Consider the following 22,424-nt stretch of genomic DNA (forward strand, 5'->3'; position numbering starts at 1 on the left):
TGTCACAATCCTGAATATATAATTGACATGTGTCGCGATCATATTAATTAGTAACTTTGAAGAACCAAGTTTTATATAATAAGATAGGAATCATTCTAATTTTTAGTATTTAGTTTACTAAAATTTCTATACTGCATAGATTAGTGGAATTAGCATTTTAAAATCTTTATTATCTAGAGAAACGGAAACAATAGAGGTTTTAAACTCTTTGACCACCATCTTATGTTAGTGCTAGATGAAACTATACACCAAAACCAGATTTTTCATATTTTTGAAAATTTTCCAAAATCCATGGGTTAACCCCCTGCTAAAATATTTACTTTCGGTAAATGCTCTATTTACTGAAGTTTATACTCTTCACTTTAGTTTAAAAAATTTAAACCACATTCTACATTTGAATTAATGTATTCTAAATTATCTTTCATGGTATATAGGAATCATTATAATTTTTTAGTATTTTGTTTACTTAAATTTCATTTACTGCCTAGATTAGTGGAATTACCATTATAAAATTTTTATTATCTAGTAAAATGGGGACAACAGAGGTTCTAAACTCTTTGACCAACATCTTATGTTAGTGCTCGATGAAACTATACACTAAAACCAGATTTTAATATTTTTGAAAATTTTCCAAAATCTGTGGGTTAACCCCTTCTAAAATATTGAGTTTTCGGTAAATGTTCTATATACCGAAGTTTATACTCTTCACTTTAGTTTAAAAATTTCAAACCACATTCTACACTTGAATTAATGTATTCTAAATTATCTTTCATGGTATATAGTAATCATTCTAATTTTTTAATATGTAGTTTACTAAAAATTCATTTACTATCTAGATTAGTGGAACCCATTAAAAAAAACTTTATTATCCAGAGAAACGGAGACAACGGAGGTTCTAAACTCTTTGACCAACATCTTATGTTAGTGCTCGATGAAATTATACAATAAAACCAGATTTTAATATTTTTGAAACTTTTCCAAAATCCGTGGGTTAATCCTTCCAAAATATTGAGTTTTCGGTAAATGTTCTATATAATGAAGTTTATACTCTTCATTTTAGTTTAAAATTTTCAAACCACATTCTACATTTGAATTAATGTATTCTAAATTATATTTCATGGTATATAGGAATCATTCTAATTTTTAATATTTAGTTTACTAAAATTTTATTTACTGTCTAGAATAGTGGAATTAGCATTATAAAATCTTATTATCTTGAAAAACGGAGACAACAGAGGTTCTAAACTCTTTGACCATCATATTATGTTAGTGCTCGGTGAAACTATAGACTAAAACCAGATTTTCATATTTTTGAAAATTTTCCCAAACTCGTGGGTTAACACCTTCTAAAATAATGAGTTTTAGGTATATGTTCTATATACTAAAGTTTATACTCTTCACTTTAGTTTAAAAATTTTAAACCACATTCTACATTTGAATTAATGTTTCTAAAGTCTCTTTCATGGTATATAGGAATCAATCTAATTTTTTTAGTATTTAGTTTACTAAAATTTTATTTACTGCATAGATTATTGGAATTAGCATTATAAAATCTTCATTATCTAGAGAAACGGAGACAACATAGTTTCTAAACTCTTTAAACATTATATTATGTTACTGCTCGATGAAACTATACACTAAACGATATTTTTTATTTTTGAAAATTTTCCAAAATCAGTGGGTTAACCCCTTCTAAAATATTGAGTTTTCGGTAAATGTTCTATATACTGAAGCTTATACTCTTCACTTTAGTTTAAAAATTTCAAACCACATTCTACATTTGAATTAATGTATTCTAAATTATCTTTCATGGTATATAGGAATCATTCTAATTTTTTAATATGTAGTTTACTAAATTTTCATTTACTATCTAGAATAGTGGAATTAGCATTATAAAATCTTTATTATCTAGAGAAACGGAGACAACAGAGGTTCTAAACTCTTTGACCATCATCTTATGTTAGTGCTCGATGAAACTATACAATAAAACCAGATTTCCACATTTTTGATAATTTTTCAAAATCCGTGGGATAACCCCTTTTAAAATATTGAGTTTTCGGTAAATGCTCTTTATACTGAAGTTTATACTCTTCACTTTAGTTTAAAAATTTCAAACCACATTCTACATTTAAATTAATATATTCTAAAATATATTTCATTGTATATAGGAATCATTCTAATTTTTTTATATTTAGTTTACTAAAATTTCATTTACTATCTAAAATAATGGAATTAGCATTATAAAACCTTTATTATCTAGAGAAACAGAGACAACAGAGATTCTAAACTCTTTGACCATCATCTTATGTTAGTGCTTGATGAAACTATACACTAAAACCAGATTTTCAATTTTTTGAAATTTTTCCAAAATCCGTGGGTTAACCCCTGCTAAAATAATGAGTTTTCGGTAAATGCTCTCTATTCTGAAGTTTATACTCTTCACTTTAGTTCAAAAATTTCAAACCACATTCAATTTGAATTAATGTATTCTAAAATATCTTTCATGGTATATAGGAATCATTCTAATTTTTTAATATTTAGTTACTAAAATTTCATTTACTATTTAGAATAGTGGAATTAGCATTATAAAATCTTTATTATCTAGAGAAACGGAGACAACAGAGGTTCTAAACTCTTTGACCATCATCTTATGTTAGTGTTAGATAAAACTATACACTAAAACCTGATTTTCATATTTCTGAAAATTTTCCAAAATCCGTGGGTTAACCCCTTCTAAAATAATGAGTTTTTTGTAAATGCTCGATATACTGGAGTTTATACTCTTCACTTTAGTTTAAAAAATTTAAACCACATTCTACATTTGAATTAATGTATTCTAAATTATCTTTCATGGTATATAGGAATCATTATAATTTTTTAGTATTTTGTTTACTTAAATTTCATTTACTGCCTAGATTAGTGGAATTACCATTATAAAATTTTATTATCTAGTGAAACGGAGACAACAGTGGTTCTATACTCTTTGACCATCATCTTACATTAGTGCTAGATGAAACTATACAATAAAACAAGATTTTCATATTTTTAAAAATTTTCCAAAATCTGTGGGTTAACCTCTTCTAAAATAGTGAGTTTTTGGTAAATGCTCTATATACTGAAGTTTATACTCTTCACTTTAGTTTAAAAATTTTAAACCACATTCTACATTTGAAATTATGTATTCTAATTATCTTTCGTGGTATATAGGAATCATTCTAATTTTTAATATGTAATTTACTAAAATTTCATTTACTATCTAGAATAGTGGAATTAGCATTATAAAATCTTTATTATCTAGTGAAACGGAGACAACCGAGGTTCTAAACTCTTTGACCATCATCTTATGTTAGTGCTCGATGAAACTATACACTAAAACCAAATTTTCATATTTTTGAAAATTTTCCAAAATCCGTGGGCTAACACCTTCTAAAATATTAAGTTTTCGGCAAATGCTCTATATACTGAAGTTTATACTCTTCATTTTAGTTTAAAAATTTTCAAACCACATTCTAACATTTGAATTAATGTATTCTAAATTATATTTCATGGTATATAGGAACCATTATAATTTTTTAATATTTAGTTTACTAAAATTTTATTTACTGTCTAAAATAGTGGAATTAGCATTATAAAATCTTATTATCTTGAGAAACAGAGGCAACAGAGGTTCTAAACTCTTTGACCATCATCTTATTTTAGTGCTCGATGAAACTATACACTAAAACCAGATTTTCATATTTTTGAAATTTTTCCCAAATATGTGAGTTTACACCTTCTAAAATAATGAGTTTTCGATAAATGCTCTATATATTGAAGTTTATACTCTTCACTTTAGTTTAAAATTTTTAAACCACATTCTACATTTGAATTAATGTATTCTAAAGTCTCTTTATTGTATATAGGAATCATCTAATTTTTAGTATTTAGTTTACTAAAATTTCTATACTGCATAGATTAGTGGAATTAGCATTTTAAAATCTTCATTATCTAGAGAAACGGAGACAACATAGGTTCTAAACTCTTTGATCATCATATTATATTAGTGCTCGATGAAACTATATACTAAAACCATATTTTTATATTTTTGAAAAATTTTCCAAAATCCGTGGGTAACCCCTGCTAAAATATTTACTTTCGGTAAATGCTCTATATACTGAAGTTTATATTCTTCACTTTAGTTTAAAATTTCGAACCACATTCTACATTTTAATTAATATATTCTAAATTATCTTTCATTGTATATAGGAATCATTCTAGTTTTTTAATATTTAGTTTACTAAAATTTCATTTACTATCTAGAATAGTGGAATTAGCATTATAAAATCTTTATTATCTAGAGAAACAGAGACAACAAAGGTTCTAAACTCTTTGATCATCATCTTATGTTAGTGCTCGATGAAACTATACACTAAAACAAGATTTTCAAATTTTTGAATTTTTCAAAAATCCGTGGGTTAACCCCTTTCTAAAATAATGAGTTTTCGGTAAATGTTTTATATACTGAAGTTTATACTCTTCATTTTAGTTTAAAAATTTCAAACCACATTCTACATTTTAAGTAATGTATTCTAAATTATATTTCATGGTACATAGGAATCATTCTAGTTTTTTTAAATTTAGTTTACTAAAAATTTTATTGACTGTCTAGATTCGTGGAATTAACATTATAAAATCTTCATTATCTATAGAAAGAGAGACAACAAAGGTTCTAAACTATTTGAACATCATCTTATGTTAGTGCTTGATAACACAAATCTTATGTCAGTGCTCTAAGAAACTAAACACCAAAGAGGTTTAGAACCTTTATTGTCTCCTTTTCTCTAGATAATAAAAATTTAAAATAGTAATTCCACTATTATAGTCAGTATATGAAATTTTACCGAACTAAATATTAAAATATTAGAATGATTCAAGATAGTTTAGAATACATTAATTCAAATGTCGAATGTGGTTTGAAATTTTTAAACAAAAGTGAAGAGTATTAAACTTCAGTATATAGAGCATTTACCAAAAACTCATTATTTTAGAAAGGATTAACCCACGGATTTTGGAAAATTTTCAAAAATATGAAAATCTTGTTTTATTGTATAGTTTCATCTAGCACTAATATAAGATAATTTTCAAAGAGTTTAGAACTGTTGTTGTCTCCGTTTCTCTAGATAATGTAGATTTAATAATGCTAATTCCACTAATCTAGGCGGTATAGGAAATTATAGTAAATTAATTATTAAAAAATTAGAATGATTCCTATATACCATTAAAGATTTTTTAGAATAAATTATGTGGTTTGAAATTTTTAAACAAAAGTGAAGAGTATAAACTTCAGTATATAAAGCATTTACCGAAAATTCACTATTTTAGAAAGGGTTAACCCACAAATTTTGGAAAAATTTCAAAAAATATGAAATTCTGGTTTTAGTGTATAGTTTCATCGAGCACTGACATAAGATGATGGTCAAAGAGTTTAGAACCTCTGTTGTCTCCGTTTCTCTAGATAATGAAGATTTTATAATGATAATTCCACTAATCTATGCAGTATATGAAATTTTACCAAACTAAATATTAAAAAATTAGAATGATTCCTATATACCATGAAAGCGACTTTAGAAAACATTAATTCAAATGTAGAATATGGTTTGAAAATTTTAAAACAAAAGTGAAGAATATAAACTTTAGTACATAAAGGATATACCAAAAACTCATTATTTTCGAAGGGGTTGTTAACCCACGGATTTTGGAAAAATTTCAATAATATAAAAATATGGTTTTAGGTTATAGTTTTATCAAGCACTAACATAAGATAATGGTAAAAGAGTTTAGAATTTGTGTTGTCTCTGTTTCTCTAGATAATGAAAATTTCATAATGGTAATTCCACTAATCTAGGCAGTATACGAACTTTTATTAAACGAAATATTAAAAAAATTAGAATGATTCATAAATACCATGAAAGAGACTTTTGAATAGATTAATTCAAATATATAATGTGGTTTGAAATTTTTAAAACAAAAGTGAAGAGTATAAATGTTAGTATATAGAGGATTTAATGAAAACTCATTATTTTAAAAAGGGTTAACCCACGGATTTTGAAAAAAAAATCAAAAATATGAAAATCTGGTTTTGCTGTATAGTTTCTTAGAGCACTGACATAAGATGATGATTAAATAGGTTTAGAACCTCTCTTGTCTCCATTTTTCTAGATAATAAAGATTTTAGAATGGTAATTCTATTATTCTAGGCAGTATATGAAATTTTACCAAACTAAATATTAAAATATTAGAATGATTCCTATATACTATGAAAGATAGTTTAGAATACATTAATTAAAATGTCGAATGCGGTTTGAAATTTTTAAACTAAAGTGAAGAGTATACACTTCAGTATATAGAGCATTTACCGAAAACTCAATATTTTGAAGGGGTTAACCCATGAATTTTGAAAAAAAATTCAAAAATATGAAAATCTGGTTTTAGTGTATAGTTTCATCGAGCACTAACATAAGATGATGGTAAAAGAGTTCAGAACCTTTGTTGTCTCCGTTTCTCTAGATAATGAAGATTTTATAATGATAATTCCACTATTGTATGCAGTATATGAAATTTTACAAAACTAAATATTTAAAAAATAGAATAATTCCTATATACCATGAAACAGACTTTAGAATACATTAATTCAAATGAAGAATGTGGTTTGAAATTTTTAAAACAAAAGTGAAGAGTATAAACTTCAGTATATAGAGGATTTACCGAAAACTCATTTTTTAAAAGAGGTTAACCCACGGATTTCGAAACTTTTTCACAAATATGAAAATCTGGTTTTAGTGTATAGTTTCTTAGAGCATTGACATAAGATGATGATCATAGAGGTTTAGAATCTTTGTTGTCTCCATTTTTCTCAAGAATAAAATTTTCATAGTGGTAAGTCCAATGGTTTAGGCAGTATATGAAGTTTTACTAACCTAATTGTTAAGAATTTAGAACTATGCTCATGTACCATGAAAACGAGTTTATTATACATTAATAAAAATGTGTAAAGTTATCAGAAAATTTTAAACAACACTAATGAGTATAAGTTTAAAAATATAGGGCATTGAACCAAAGAATCAATATTTTCGTAGTGGTTAACCTACATATTTTGAGAAAAAAATCAAAAATATGACAATATTGTTTTAATGCATATTTGCATCATAAACTAACATAGGATAATGGTCAATTAGGTTTGAAACATTTGCTGTTTCCGTTTCTCTAAAGAATAGAGATTTTATAGTAGTTAATCCACTAAATTTAAACAGTATATTAAGTTTTATTAAAACAGTTGTTAAGAAATTAAAACGATGACCATTTATCATGAAAGATAATTTATGATACAATAATAAAAAGTTAGAATTTTTAAGTACTATACAATTATAAATCATTAATAAAAAATTATAAATTATATATTTTATGAATTATTTTTTTAGAAATTTTAAAAATCCTTATAAAATTTTCATAAATCCTAATAAGTGGTTCTATAACTCAAGTGAATCAATAATTTATACCATTTCGATGTAGAGTGGTTCTATAATACAACCAATGAATTTAGAAAACCATTACGATGTAAAGTACAATAAGTGAATTTACAATAAAAATAGTTTTAACAATACATATATAATTATCATAACAACACACTTATACGATAATAAATAGATTTAGAAGAATTTCCAAATGATTTTATAGCACCATGTGCAGAATTTAAAAACTTAGAGTTCTAATAATAATGCATTACATATAAATATAATTCTTTGTATAAAAGTACACAACCATTATATTTATTTTTCTATAAAAATTATATTACTATTTTATATAATTATAAAATTAAAATTGATAAAATAAACAAATTGATGACATATTATATACTCTTTCTATAATTCTACAAGTAGTTACCATAAACTATTATTTGTAATATTACATGTGTTAAATAGTAATTTGCATTAATGAGTTCTAGGATTTTTTTTTTGATTTTTAGATCCGAATAAAATAAATAATTAATAAAAATTATGGGAAATTACCACAAATACCACTTTCATGATACCACTTTTTAAATTTACACTAATCAACTTTACCCTTAAAATTTTAATAGATAAAGTACCATTGTACCCTTAGCTGATCAAACACAAACATATCTTCTCCTGCACGATTTTAAAATTTCTCAGATTGATGATTATATTCGACGACTACGGCAAAGGTCTCTCCGGCGATATTCGACGACTCCGGTGAAATTCGACGACTCTGGCTAAATTCAACGACTCGGAGGAAGATTGTACACGGCAAACACGGAGAAGCTCTAGAGAAAAAGAAAGATCTCCGACGAAGAAGAACGAATAGTTCCGACGAAAAACAAAGAGATCCGGTGAAGGAAGACGAGCTCTGGCGACATACTTCGATCTGTGTCTGGAGATTTTAAATTGGTCAGATCTGAAGCTTCCTCAACTTGTGATCGGACTCGCCGTGGGAATCACAATCATCATCGGCTTCGTCAAGACCAATAGATTCAAGGAAGCTTCTCCCCGCTGAGTTTTATTCTTCCTGGGTCGTTTTCTCCGAGCGTCAGAAGTTAAAGTCTCCCCTAATTGAGTATAAAGCTTCTTCCTTTTTTTTTTTGCGAATTGGTGTTCACTTTTGGCGTTTTTGTTTTACTTCAGTTGACTTGGCTGAACCATCACTTGACTAAGATCTGGCCTTATGTTGATGAGGTATGTTGAATGAGAGAGAGATTTGATATTGTGACATTTTTATGAAGATGTTTTTTTCTAAAGAGGTTTTCTTTCCTGTTCATTGGAGTTTTTAGGCAGCCTCTGTGCTTATAAGGGCATCCGTAGAGCCGGATCTCGAGCAATATAGACCTGCCTTTGTTGCCTCCTTGACATTTTCTAAGCTTACTCTCGGTACCGTGGCGCCTCAGTTTACAGGTTTGCTTTGTTTAAATGTAATGTTTTTTTTTGTGTTTGTGAGGTAACTAAAACTTGTGCAAATTGAATCAATTTGAGTTGGCGTTGAAATCTCTTTGCTTTTGAACTTTTCGGTTTGGTGTGAGTCCATCGTGAGCTTGGATTCTTAGTCGAGATTGTTTATGTTTTCAACGCTTCTCCACTTTGTAACCTACTTTTACTTGATAGTAAGTTAGTAACTGTATCATGTCCAAGGGAAAATTTATATTCAAGTGAATAAAAAGAATGAGAAATGGTTTATATTAAACTGGAAAACTAATATTCAATGGCCGCGGTATGCTTTACATTTCTGTGGATAGTGTTTTCAAAGTTTGCAAAAATAAGAGCCATAATCTTAAACTAATACTTTGCCGTTGCTTTACAGTTTATGAGATTGCTTGTGCTCCTTGGTGTTTCTGTAGGTGTTTCCATTATAGAAGGTGATGAAAATGGGATGACCATGGAGCTTGATATGAATTGGGATGGGAATCCAAATATAGTACTTGGCATCAAGACCTTAGGTTGTGTATCTCTTCCAGTTCAGGTACAGGACATGTACCTCATGCCTGCCTTGCAGAGCATGTGAAGTCATACTGATGTTTTGTTTGTAGCTTTTCTAGTTTGCTCCATGATAAGCAGCTGACTACAACTGATATTATAACACCCGTCACCTCCTATCTAGAGAAAAATGGGCCAGCAACAATAACTCATAACACAATAGCCCATATACACAAATCCACTCACCCAAAACCCAAATAAAAATCCGAATAAAAAGTCCAGTAGCACCAATCCGTCCAAATATCATATACTCGTCTGTCTCACCTGAAATGGGGAAGAAAGAGGGGTGAGCAACTGGGGAGTCACTCAGTGAGGTATGGGATGCTAAACCCGAAGTTCATTGACTTGGACATAGCACTCCGAATAAATATAATTTAATACTAATACATAACAAACACGGCACCTAAAGTACCCAAAAATCAAACAATGGTCCTAGCGACCGGCCCACTAACAAGCCCAAACCCACCGAATATATGCTCGGCAACACACGCCCGGAGACGATTTATCGACCAACAGCTACGATCAACCGGTCGACTAAAGCTGACCGTAACCAACACAAAACCCGGCCTACAGATAAAACTCTCTGTACCCGGCAAAATCCCATACACAATCATAATAAATAAATATTATATTAATAATATTATAATATATCAGTTCTAAATGAAACAATCAAAGTTGAACCATCTAGATCCTTATATCCGGTTTAAGCAAAGAACCTAAACTATCACGCATACTCCAATCAGACATCGGACTGACTCAATTCACAAAGACGGATACATATTAGAACTAAATTGTGTTCACTCGAAATCCTAGGCCGTGTACGAGAAATTACGAGAATAGCCCTCACCTTAGCCAATATCTGAATTGGATCGGGAACCCTCAGAAATGGATGTCTCGTGCAACAAGACTAAGCTTAGCATGAATTACTTATGAAATAATTCACACATACAGTTTCATGTTTCCACCTGCGCATGGCTTCATACGATTAGGGTTCATGTTATAGAGGTTACTTGCATTACAAGAAACAACTAGTGTTACAATTTATTACCAAACACGTGATGATAAAGGTTGAGAAACTTAACTAACACGTGCTTGGATCATGGGGTCATGGCAATCATGGCACGGCTTGGATTACTGTAATGGGTCCCAAACTCCGGTGACCCACGATTCACCTTTGGTGACTTCAACTTACGGCAACGGCAAGGAATGGTGTCGTTGGTGGTGGTGATGACAGCGATAACTCAAAGGCGGAGAGAAAGAAGCTTGGTGCACAAGAAAGAATGAGATTGTGGTCTCACTTGCCCAAGTCTCGACCGTGGTGGCTTGCAATGATTTTGGTGGCGAGGACGTGGCTTCCCGATGATGAGAAAAGGTAGACCATGGTGGTGACTCACGGGTGTTGTCTTCTCCTTTTACACCAAGAGAAATCCATTAAGAAGAAGAAGGAGATGTGGAGAGACCACGCTCGTGGATGGCAACAAGGGAGGAGGCGGCTTGGATTGAAGAAGGAGATACGTATATGTTTATATATTAGGTATAGAAACACACGTATTGGTGGGGATAGGGTTAACAATAATTAAATAAAATATATGAAAACCAAACCATTTGGTTTAGTCTAAAATAATTCAATTAGACCAATAGACCCGATTAGGGTCGTTACAATTCTCCCCTACTAGTGAGGAATTCGTCCCCGAATTCAAATCTCGAGCCAGCTGTCCATTACCATACTAAAAGAGTTCTGAATCGTCCAACAAACTGATCTTCATTCCTTGAATATTTTTAATTTGTTGATCCATAATCTCCAGTGGTTGACTGGGTGCAGACAAAATTTTAACAAGTCTATTGGGTGCTTCTGCAAAATGAGCTCTGGCTTTTGTATAACCTTTTTCAAAACTGATACATGGAGCATGACATTGAAGCCTGACGACTCTGCTGATAAACCCAAACAATAAACATATATTTCGGCTTTGACAACTTTATTTTAATCGTCAGATTCGTTCAGGTGATTCTTGAGGATTTCTAGTTTTTTTTTTTTTAGCGTCCTTTAAACCATTGGTTGTTATATATTATAGTGCTTCCCCACTTTGTTCCATCATAGTATGTGTGCGAATGATCTTCCATAAAGAGTTTCCTCAAGTGATATATGGATGTCCGAGTGCCAACTGTTAATGTACATGAACTATCTCAGCGGTAGATGCTTTCCTCAATATTTTTCTTTTCTTTTGCAAATTGGGCACAAGTCCTAAAGATGCCTCTCGAGTTTAACTTAGTAAAACGGTCCATGATCGCTCATACATTATTTTTCATGAAACTTGCCTTCCATAGTCCTGGCAACAAAATGTAGCTCTATCCTTCTTTTTGCCAAAGATGATAACACCTCAGATCTCAGTACCTCTTAGGTGTCGGCCCTCTAAACTTATAATAATCTTTTATAAATATACAACAACTGATGCTTCTGAAACACATGACCCAAAATCCCAATTTTTTTTCCTCTACGAGAAACAACTAGCAACCAACTAATGATCTCCAAGAATAAATCATGATGTAGTTGATAAAGACAATCATGCACTTATCCAAGTGCTCACAAAAGATGTCATTCATAAGGTTCCTGACTGCTTAACAGTACATTCGACAACCCAATTGGCATCACCACTAACTCAAAATGTCCATAGTGTATACGGAAAACCGTCCCCTGTAGATGCTCCTCAGCTATAGCAATTAGCAACCTGATGGTGTCCTTGTTCAAGTCTCTGCAGACGATACAAACCCTAAAACTCTCATCTTTCTTCATCATAAATAATACATGGTGCTTCTTATGGTGAAGTAATAGGTCTTCTGAAACCCTTATCAGATAGTTCCTCCAATTGCTGGTGCTAGAATGTATGGAGCTCGTGTAATTGGTGTTGTCCATGGTTCCAACTCAATCGTAAGAGCATCTCCTCTGACTAGTAATGACCCTTTTAATCCCTCAAATATATCCTCATATTCTGCAATAACTTGAAAATCCTGCAGCTCATGTTTTCCATCATCCTCAACCATCGAAATGGTCACCAAAAATGTATTTGCTCCTCTAACCAATAACTCCTCAGAATCAATGCAATAAAACTCTACTCTGCTCCAGGAATATGAACTTTTGTTCTCGGGAAAATAATCACCACTTGATGTCATGACAATGAATCCATCTCAAGAATGACATCGTAAAAACTCAGCTCCATCTCTGACGAATATCTGAATAACTTGACCTCTCCAAGTACAACTAGTACAACTCGGTAATTAAAAATAAATAAATAAAAATAAAAAAAATAGCTCCCAACTTCTTGTGGCAGCTGTCCGAACTAACACATCTCTGAAACGATCAATATAATCAAAATCTGGCAAACATGACAAGTGTAACTCCAATATCAACACAACGCAACCGGCGCACCCCCAGTCTCAAAGCGATCCCCACGAGTTTCAAATAAAGCGTAAATCCAAAGAAATAAAGCAACATACTCGTACACCAAAACCACATGCCAATTAGTGGCTCATACCTCAAATCACATAACACAATACATCAGAAACTCGTGGAGTGATGGCTTGAAAATGGGTGGTGGCTGAAACGTCACATATCCACTCTTGAAAAACCTCGAAATAATGATTGAAGAAACCGATAAACCTCTGAGCATACTGACAAACTGACATCACTCATCTGCTGACATCTGGCTAGAACTTTGTTATCTGAAGGGTGAATGACGATGATTTTATTCATCGGTATAAAAAGAGGCAATTGAGTTAGTAATTATTGGACAGAATGGTGCTAAAAGAATTTCCAAAACAATTTTTTTTAATTATTAATATTTATTATATATATTTTTGAAAACATTGAAAACCGAATCCCCTAATCGCCATCCCGGGATGAAACCGGGACGGAACCCGCTCTGATACCAAATTATAACACCCGTCACCTCCTATCTAGAGAAAAATGGGCCAGCAACAATAACTCATAACACAATAGCCCATATACACAAATCCACTCACCCAAAACCCAAATAAAAATCCGAATAAAAAGTCCAGTAGCACCAATCCGTCCAAATATCATATACTCGTCTGTCTCACCTGAAATGGGGAAGAAAGAGGGGTGAGCAACTGGGGAGTCACTCAGTGAGGTATGGGATGCTAAACCCGAAGTTCATTGACTTGGACATAGCACTCCGAATAAATATAATTTAATACTAATACATAACAAACACGGCACCTAAAGTACCCAAAAATCAAACAATGGTCCTAGCGACCGGCCCACTAACAAGCCCAAACCCACCGAATATATGCTCGGCAACACACGCCCGGAGACGATTTATCGACCAACAGCTACGATCAACCGGTCGACTAAAGCTGACCGTAACCAACACAAAACCCGGCCTACAGATAAAACTCTCTGTACCCGGCAAAATCCCATACACAATCATAATAAATAAATATTATATTAATAATATTATAATATATCAGTTCTAAATGAAACAATCAAAGTTGAACCATCTAGATCCTTATATTCGGTTTAAGCAAAGAACCTAAACTATCACGCATACTCCAATCAGACATCGGACTGACTCAATTCACAAAGACGGATACATATTAGAACTAAATTGTGTTCACTCGAAATCCTAGGCCGTGTACGAGAAATTACGAGAATAGCCCTCACCTTAGCCAATATCTGAATTGGATCGGGAACCCTCAGAAATGGATGTCTCGTGCAACAAGACTAAGCTTAGCATGAATTACTTATGAAATAATTCACACATACAGTTTCATGTTTCCACCTGCGCATGGCTTCATACGATTAGGGTTCATGTTATAGAGGTTACTTGCATTACAAGAAACAACTAGTGTTACAATTTATTACCAAACACGTGATGATAAAGGTTGAGAAACTTAACTAACACGTGCTTGGATCATGGGGTCATGGCAATCATGGCACGGCTTGGATTACTGTAATGGGTCCCAAACTCCGGTGACCCACGATTCACCTTTGGTGACTTCAACTTACGGCAACGGCAAGGAATGGTGTCGTTGGTGGTGGTGATGACAGCGATAACTCAAAGGCGGAGAGAAAGAAGCTTGGTGCACAAGAAAGAATGAGATTGTGGTCTCACTTGCCCAAGTCTCGACCGTGGTGGCTTGCAATGATTTTGGTGGCGAGGACGTGGCTTCCCGATGATGAGAAAAGGTAGACCATGGTGGTGACTCACGGGTGTTGTCTTCTCCTTTTACACCAAGAGAAATCCATTAAGAAGAAGAAGGAGATGTGGAGAGACCACGCTCGTGGATGGCAACAAGGGAGGAGGCGGCTTGGATTGAAGAAGGAGATACGTATATGTTTATATATTAGGTATAGAAACACACGTATTGGTGGGGATAGGGTTAACAATAATTAAATAAAATATATGAAAACCAAACCATTTGGTTTAGTCTAAAATAATTCAATTAGACCAATAGACCCGATTAGGGTCGTTACAGATATCGTATTGTCTGTTTTCTAGGTGAAAATATTGGATTCACTGGTGTTTTCAGGCTGATTTTAGGCCATTGGTTGATGAGTTTCCTTGCTTTGGAGCTGTCAGTGTTTCTCTTAGAGAAAAGGTTGGTGTCCTCTGAAACATTTGAAGCTGTTATTTTCATAAATGTTTTTTCTTTAGTTTTGTTTAATGTTGTTACATTCTTTTACGTGCATAACTGAGCATGCAATTGTGTGTGCATAAAAGTCTCTGTTGTATGTTGTTTAGCTTACGACATCCAAAATTTTGTGTTGCAGAAAAAATTGGACTTCACCCTTAAGGTTGTTTTTTTTTTTGATAAAACTATAGTCTACGTTTCTAGTTTTCTTTTCCTTTTCTATCTCATTTTCTCACCCAGCGTTCCACATGACGCTACTGATGCAATGCTGTGCTTTGTTAGATGTTCTTTTATGCCCTGGGGCATATGAAGCTTACCATAAAGTTGATATGTAACAGGAAACAATACAGGATGCCGTGGAAGATTCAATCACATGGCCTGTTCGGAAGGTCATCCCCATTTTGACGGAAGATTCAATCATAAGTAAAAATTATATGAAACTCATATAGGAAGTAACAATTGGTACTCTTTTCTGGGGGAATCTTGTGCTTGCTTTAGTTGGTTGATTTGAAAATCTTTCATTCTAGATGTATGATTAGCTAGAGATGGTTCTGATAAATTTTTAATCCAGGAAACATAATTTAGAATATGCCTTCTATTTGTGGGTGTTTCTTGATTGATTGTGTCAGGGTCTGTGTCTCCTAGAGGAAGATCGTTTGACGAATGCGTCGATGATATGCAACGTGCGGCAGAACTGAGAATCGTTCTCAACCAGCCAGCGGCTGCCTTGTCTAGTAGTCATACTAACCTGGGGTCTGGTTCTGGTGGCTGGAGCTCGTCTTAGGAGGAGGATGAAGTAGATCCAATGGATCAAGATGATGAAGGTAGTCCTCCTCAAAACCAAACTAAATATTGAGTTTCATGTTTTTATTAATTTGTTTGATCTCATCTCCATGTGTTTCTGTATCCCCATCTGTGCAAATGACACAGATGGGGATGGTGAGAAAAACGCACGTTTCAACGAACACAGAAGAGTACATTACGATGAGTTTCAGTAGGTGAAGGAACTGAGGTCATCAGGTTGACAGGGTCGTTCTATGTAGAAGAAGAGGAAGAAGATGATGGCGACAGGCAGTAAATCAGAGGCAACAACCTCACGTCACACTACCAAAGGCGTTAACAAAGAGTTAAATGCAACCACGAGAGTTTCATCCTCGAGTTGATATCAACCTCTGCTAAATCAAATGTGTACTCTCCTCTATGTTTAACAGAGTTACCTCTCGATTAATCAAATCAGTTTATTAGAAATTAATTTATATACCTTTATATTATGAAATTGTTTTGCATCCTGTTTTCATGTAACTTTTTCCTCCTCATTCATAATCTTGACTATCATAAAGCATTATTCTACTTTTCTTCTTGTTATTTTGACTATGTCAATGCCTTTATAAATTGTTATATAATTCTTTATAATGGTGTATAAACTTTATAAATTATTTTTATAAACTCTTATAAATTATTTTTATAAACCCTTATAAATTATTTACATACACTTATAAACTCTTACTAATTATTATACAAACCATTATAAATTGTTTTATAAGGTTTTCTAAATGATTATAGACTCTTTTAATTGATTTATAAACCTATACAATTCTAATAATACCTCTTATAAATTGAATATAAGCTTTCATAACGTTTTTATAAACTCTTATTAATAGTATACATACCTCTTATAAATTATTTATAAGCTTTCATAATTTTCTTGTAAATAGTTTTACAAACCTTTTTAAATAGTTTTACAAACCTTTTTAAATAGTTTTATAAACCTTTATAAATAGTTATCTAATATTTACATGTGTTTTATAAACTTTATAGAAGGTTGATACAAGGTTTTATAATCTCTTATAAACTTTACAAATGGTTCATAAATGGTTTTATAAGCTTTTGTAAATAGTTTTATAAATATTTATATTATTTTAGAAACCTTTATAATTTTATATAAACCATATATAAACTCTTTCAAAACCCATTAAAACTGTTTAAGTGGTTTTCTAAACCCTTTATAAATTTTTATAAACCATTATAAACATTTTGGGATGACTTTAAGCAAAACTTACGGGAGCTACAAAGCAGTTTCAAGATGTTCTTTCTGCGAGATCAGAGGTTAGATTTGTAGTTTTTGACTTTCTGACATTAAAGAGTATCTAACTGAGATATGCTTTGTCTTCCTGCAGAACATGAAGCCTCATGAATTTCACCGCAGCTTCTGTCTCAGGAGAGTCTTGGTTTGAAGCTTAAGCCAATAAAGACTCGGGTTCCCACGACCAAATGTTAAATGAACATTTCTGGGATATCCTAATAATGGCAAGAAGGCAAGCAGAATCAACACGGCGTGTAGGAGATGGTTTTATAAATTGATTTATAAGAGTTTATAAACTGATTTATTATTTTATAAACTGATTTAGGGTTTATAAGGTAATTTCGGGGTTTTATGTTGAATTATTATTATTTATAAACTGATTTTAGTTTCAAAAGTGCTATGAACTGATTTATAAACTATTTATAAACCCTTATAAATTATTTATAAAAATGGTGTATAAATTTTATAAACCTTATAAACCGACGCAACGATGATGGACGCACACGGATCAAAATTCAGAACCCCCAAATATCTCTCAATGCTAAATCATCTCAATACTCAATTATACTTTTTATAAGGCCTTATAAAAGAAATTGTAAAAGAATGATGTTTTTTAATAAACAAAGAAATGGTGGAAAGTTGGTTAATTTGGTGTTTTATAAACTCTTATAAATAGATTTATAAACCTTCTAAATTAATTTATAAAAACTTATAAATATTTTTATAAATCGCTTATAAGTTCTGGTAAATTGTTTATAAACCCTTCTAAATAGTTTTACAAACCTTTAAATAGTTATATAAATATTTATATGTGTTTTTTAAACTTTATAGATGGTTGATACAAAGTTTTATAAGCTCTTATAAAATTAATAAATGGTTTTATAAACTCATATAAATGATTTATATACAAAAATAATTCATATATCCATATGATTGGTTTTATAAACCTTTATTTATAATCCTTATAAAAGCCTTGTAGAATAATAAGTTCAAGTTTGTTATACATATCCTTATAGACTGTTTTAATAAACTCTTATAAATTTTTTTATAAACTCTTACAAAACTCTTAAAATGATTATATAAATTATTACAAAGTTCTGTCATTATTCACGAAACAGTTTACTTTAATGGGAAGTAAAGCCATGAACATGTTTGATCTGATCTGAAAAGAGTCCTCCTTTTTAGTAGTGAAATAAAGATGTTCGGTTATGCTGTTTTCATAGAAACAAGGAATTTTTTGAGTATTTATATATACCCCTTGTGTATGATGTATGTCATCAGAAATCATAATACTAAAAACGTTTAAACAAAATTTTTAATTTCTAAAGTAGATGTTGGCTGAATCTGCAAAACTTGAATAACATGTCACTTCCGTTGGAGTTACTAATGTCCCTGTGAATTCTCCCTGGTTGCTGAAACTGTAGTCCAAAACAATTTTTTTCTTTGTGAATAATGTGCATGCTTGTTTTATCAACCCTTATAAACAAGTTTATGTGTTTTAGAAAAAAAATTCACAAACCCTTATAAATGATTTATTAGCCTCTATAAAATGTACTTCATAAACAATTACCTTTTGAAATTCTACAAATCCTTATAAATGATTTTATAAGCCCTTATAAATAATTTTAAATATAAATGGTTTCTAAACTTTATAAAACCTATTATGAATTTTATAAATGTTATAAACCCGTATAAAATATTTACATATCTTAATAAACCTTATAAATTATCTTACAAGCCTTATAAATTGTTTTATAAGTCTTTCTAAATGGTTATAGACTCTTGTAAATAATTTAAAGACTTTCTAACTGATTTCTTTTATAAGGCCTTATAAAAGGCCTTATAAAAGAAACTGTAAAATAATGATGTTCTTTAATAAACATAAAAATGGTGGAAAGTTGGTTAATTTGGTGTTTTATAAATTTTTATAAATAGATTTATAAACCTTCTAAATTAGTTTATAAACACTTATAAATTTCTTTATAAATCGCTTATAAGTTCTGGTAAATTGTTTATAAACCCTTCTAAATAGTTTTACAAACCTTTATAAATAGTCATATAAATATTTATGTGTTTTTAAACTTTATAGATGGTTGATACAAAGTTTTATAAGCTCTTATAAAATTAATAAATGGTTTTATAAACTCATATAAATGATTTATATACAAAAATATTTCATATATCCATATGATTGGTTTTATAAACTTTTATTTATAATCCTTATAAAAGCCTTGTAGAATACCAAGTTCAAGTTTGTTATATATATCCTTATAGACTATTTTTATAAACTCCTATAAATTGTTTTTGTAAACTCTTACAAAACTCTTAAAATGATTATATAAATTATTACAAACTGAATTATAAACTCTTATAAATTGATTTATAAACCCTTATAAATTTTTGTATAAACTCATATGAATTGATTTATGAACTCTTATAAATAAAGGGGAGTTATGATCAGTAATGTTTTAATATGCTTTTTAATCCATATAAATGATTTTATTAATCCTTATAAACGATTAAGTTAATTCTTAAATGATTTATAAAAAGGTTTATAAAATTCTTATAAACTCTTATAAATTTCCGTTGTAAAAAATGTTATAAATCTTTTAAAATGATTTATAAACTCTTATTACTACACATATATCCATGTTGTTTTAAAATTTTCTTAAGCAATTGAATAGTTTTGTACACCCTTCTAATTTTGTTTTATAAACTCTTACAAAACTCTTAAAATGATTATATAAAATCTTACAAATTGATTTATAAGCTTTTATAAATTGATTTATAAACTCTTATAAATTGATTTATAAACTCTTATAAATTAATTTATAAATCCCTATGAATTGATTTATGGACTCTTATAAATAAAGGGGAGCTGTAATCAGTAATGTTTAATATCTTTTTTATTAAGAAAAAGGAATGAGCCGATGGGTTAGACTTTTGAGCCAAGCAGGAAACAGTGTGGGACAACTCACTGATCAAAAACGACCTGAAAAATCAACTGAAAGTCAGACAAGAGTTGACGCAAGACTTGCAAAGCCAAAGCTATATAAAGGTGCCCCATAAGAATTACACAACTCATTTACTTACTATACAAACTTAAGAAGAAAAAAAAAGAAGGATGATGATTCGTTGACCAATGGAGATACACCTCTCCATACGGACATTTCACTTCAAGCATACCCTTTTTTTGGCAAAAGCATGATCAATTTATAAAAGCAAACAGGTTCAAATCTCATCCACTGGTGTTTGTGTCTCGAACCATCACCATCCACCTAGACCAGAGATGGACAATGTGAAGCTCAAGACTTGTTCTCCACAAAGGTCAAAAGCTGATCTTTCAAGCTCCATCAAAGACAGCTCAAGACTTTGGTTTGCCGGTTGTGGAGCTTGGCTAGCATCGGACATGCTTCTCTATTTCGTGTCGACATCTGGTTGTGGTGAACTCGTGTCGGGAAGGGAAGCTTGGTGCAGGCGAGTTGATAAGGCCAAGCCACTTTAGTCTTGACGAGAAGCTTGAAGCCAGCGAGTTCAATAACAAGACAAGATCAGAGCTTTATTTGTGATGTTATACTCGGGATCCGTGGTACTGATGGAGCTTGAGCCGGCGAGTTTAATTACCAGACAAGATCAGAGTATAAAAGGCAGAGTCTTCTTGTCGGCAAAGTCAGTCTTGTCCTGAGATTTTGGTCGGCAAGATCAAATCTTCAGCTTTGACGAGATGGCGAGCCCGTGATGAGATGACGAGCTTGTGAGGAGACAGCCTTCGTTCCCGAGATAAAGTCTTGAGCTTTGCCGAGATGTTGCCGTTTGGAGAAACGATGTCACCGTTTGGAGAGCTTTGTCTGAATAGTACAACTACTGCAGGAGAAGCTTTGTCAATCGAGGGAACACACTGTAATAGCTTTACTTGATCTCTCAGCCGAAGGACGAGATGACGATCTCGTGGGAAGGTGATTACGAGTTTTTTGGCTCAACTTGGGCTTCTTTCCTCAAAAGGAAGAGGATGATTGGTTACATGAAGACGAAGAAGGCACTGGAAGGCCTCTTCGGTTGTTTGGATCCTTAGCAGCCGCTTTGCTTGCCTTTGCAGGCTTCTTGTTCACAGCGAGCCTATCAAACATACAGTAATAGATTACAGAGAAGAAGCTAAGGTTTTGTCGCCGGATTCGTCGATTTCGTCGCCGGATTTATTGATTTCGTCGTCGGAGTCGTCGATTTCGTCGGTAGTATGTAAAAGATGTTGGAACTAGGCGGAGAGGAGGAGAAGATGAATCAGGTCGAGACATAAGAAACCGATAATAGAGAAATGATAACATAAGGATACTATTGTAATTTACCCATTAATGAGATGTGTATTTGTGAAAATGTCCTTAGAGTAGTGGTAAACTTGAAAAGTGGTACCAAACAAAGTGTAGTTGTGAAATTTTCCCAAAAATTATCAATCAAACAAATTATACTTCATCTGCGACCGACACATAAGTAAAAGTCATCTAAATGACTTCTCGATTAATATATAGAAGGATTTAAGTTGGAAAAAAAAAGTGAGTTTATACATGAAATGAAAACATAGTCCATTACTAAACGTTCAAAGTCTGAGATCAACAGAAAGCCCATTATGGATAACTTTTTTTTTCTCTGTGAATAATCCACTTTCACATCTGTTTCTTGTCTTCCTTGATTTGCGAGTTGCGACCAATGGTAAAAGAAAAGAAAAGAGACATTCTACGAACTACAAGTCTACAAAGAGGAAAAGACCAATCCTTTTGATATGTCTTCTTACCTACGTTTCTGTAAATACTCCGTTATAGAGAAGATTTTTTTAAAAAGCATTTTTAGATTTAAAAGAATTGATATTTTTGGATTTGAAAGCTGATAAGAAAAACCAAAAAAAATGTGTGTTGGGATGATAATGGGAACAGGAGAGGCCATCTACAAGGTTCGTGCTGATCTCCCAGGTGGACAAAGTGCTGCAGAATCTTGAATGAAATGAATTTGCTTTCCGATTCGAAAATCATCAAAAGTGAGGCTAAATCATCTTCCATAGTTAAACAGGGTGACTTATTGTGATGGAGGGTAATGTTTGAGTTGTCCCTAGTACATATGTGCATGTAAAAAATTCAAAACAATGTTGCTGTTTTTCTCGGAAATAAAAAAACAATTCAACC

The 22,424-nt window shown here is 31.6% G+C and overlaps 1 long non-coding RNA gene and 1 pseudogene across 1 annotated transcript; both read left to right on the plus strand.

Moving 5' to 3' along the window:
• The first annotated feature begins 8,244 nt into the window (after positions 1–8,244).
• On the plus strand, positions 8,245–11,069 carry LOC130512617 (uncharacterized). The gene is made up of 3 exons (XR_008946188.1): positions 8,245–8,729; positions 8,825–8,945; positions 9,386–11,069. It is a non-coding gene; the product is annotated as an uncharacterized LOC130512617 (long non-coding RNA).
• A 3,662-nt stretch (positions 11,070–14,731) lies between these two features.
• On the plus strand, positions 14,732–16,504 carry LOC130512430 (protein phosphatase inhibitor 2-like; annotated as a pseudogene).
• Positions 16,505–22,424: the final 5,920 nt, after the last annotated feature.

Source organism: Raphanus sativus, chromosome 5, assembly GCF_000801105.2.
Source record: "Raphanus sativus cultivar WK10039 chromosome 5, ASM80110v3, whole genome shotgun sequence".
NCBI classification, from domain to species: Eukaryota; Viridiplantae; Streptophyta; class Magnoliopsida; order Brassicales; family Brassicaceae; genus Raphanus; species Raphanus sativus.